This window comes from Octopus bimaculoides, chromosome 4 (genome assembly GCF_046866305.1).
Source record: "Octopus bimaculoides isolate indiv1 chromosome 4, ASM4686630v1, whole genome shotgun sequence".
NCBI classification, from domain to species: domain Eukaryota; kingdom Metazoa; phylum Mollusca; class Cephalopoda; order Octopoda; family Octopodidae; genus Octopus; species Octopus bimaculoides.
Window position 1 is genome coordinate 78,444,022 of NC_142931.1, and position 1,285 is coordinate 78,445,306.

At 42.0% G+C, this 1,285-nt stretch overlaps 1 protein-coding gene across 1 annotated transcript in view; it reads right to left on the reverse strand.

The window, feature by feature from the left end:
• The window catches only part of LOC106876164 (uncharacterized), a 197,982-nt gene extending 197,180 nt beyond the window's left edge, over nt 1–802 (reverse strand). Inside the window, exon 1 of the mRNA XM_014924591.2 lies at nt 1–802. This exon is cut by the window's left edge and continues 3,278 nt beyond it. The gene's annotated coding sequence lies outside the window, so the exon portion shown is untranslated.
• Nucleotides 803–1,285: the final 483 nt, after the last annotated feature.

The following is a 1,285-nucleotide window of genomic DNA, read 5'->3' on the forward strand; positions in this document are numbered from 1 at the left end:
TGAAGTAGATTTGGTTGCTAGTTCTTGCCGGTGAAGAGACCTCGAACCACGAAAAGGTACTTTCTTCTCAGCATTACTTATAGACATAACGACGGTGGTATGGAAGAATTTGGCGGTATGTTTGTTGTACGGGCAGGAGTAGCAAATGCGGTGGTGATGGTGATGGTGATGGTTGGGTTGGGATCATTGATAGTTTTGGTGGTGGTGGTGGTGGTGGTGGTGGTGGTGGTGGTGGTGGTAGAGGGATCAGTGGTTAGGGTTGAGTTGCTAATGGCGATAATATTTGTGATGACGGTAGTGTTGATGATGATTATGATGATGTTGATAACGATAATGATGATGATGATGATGATGATGATGATGATGGTGTTGGTGGTGATGGTGGTGGTAGTGGTGCTGCTGCTACTACTGCTGGTTTGGTTTATAGTGACAATGATAGTGATAACAGTGATAGTAGTAGCAGTAATGATGATGATGATGGTGATGATGACGATGACGACGACGATGATGATAATGATGATGATTGTGGACTTGATGCTGGTGCTGTTGGTAGCAGCTTTGGTGGTGGTGGTGGTCGTGAGGGTGGCGGTGGTGGTGGTATTAGTGGTGGTGGTGCTAGCTGTAGGGCTGGTTGGGGTTTGACTAGTCGTGTTATTTGCTTATTGTAATAATGTAGTTAGCAGTCGTTGATCAGTGTCGGGTATTGGTGCTGTTCGTTGGGTGTAGATGGCTATCGATGTTGAATAAAACATCTCCAATATCAACAATGACAGCTACCAACAACAGCGATATATTTGCAATAGGATGGGATGGAAGGAGATCGGCAGTAATCGAAATTATTGATTAATTGCACCTGCTTAGTAATTATTATAACAAACCTGAAAAGATGAAAGAAAATATTTGACACGGGTAGAATTTGAACTAGGGAACATCGAATTACTGTAAAGAATTTAGTCCAGCTGCATACCATTTCAACGACCCAATAATAATAATAATAGTTTCTATCATAAGCATAAGGCTTATTTGAGTGAAGGAACTGTCGATTATATCGATAACAGTAATTGGCTAGTACTTTCATCGTCCCTGAATGTATGAAAGACAGTTCATCTTGGCAGAATCGATCCTGCTAACCTTTGCTCTCGACCGAACTGTGATAATAATAATTCTTTCCACTTTAGGCACAAGACTTGAAATTTTGTGGGGTAGAGAGGCGAGTACATCGACCCCCAGTGCTGAACCGGTACTTATTTTATCGATCCGGAAAGATGAAAAGCAAAGTTAACCT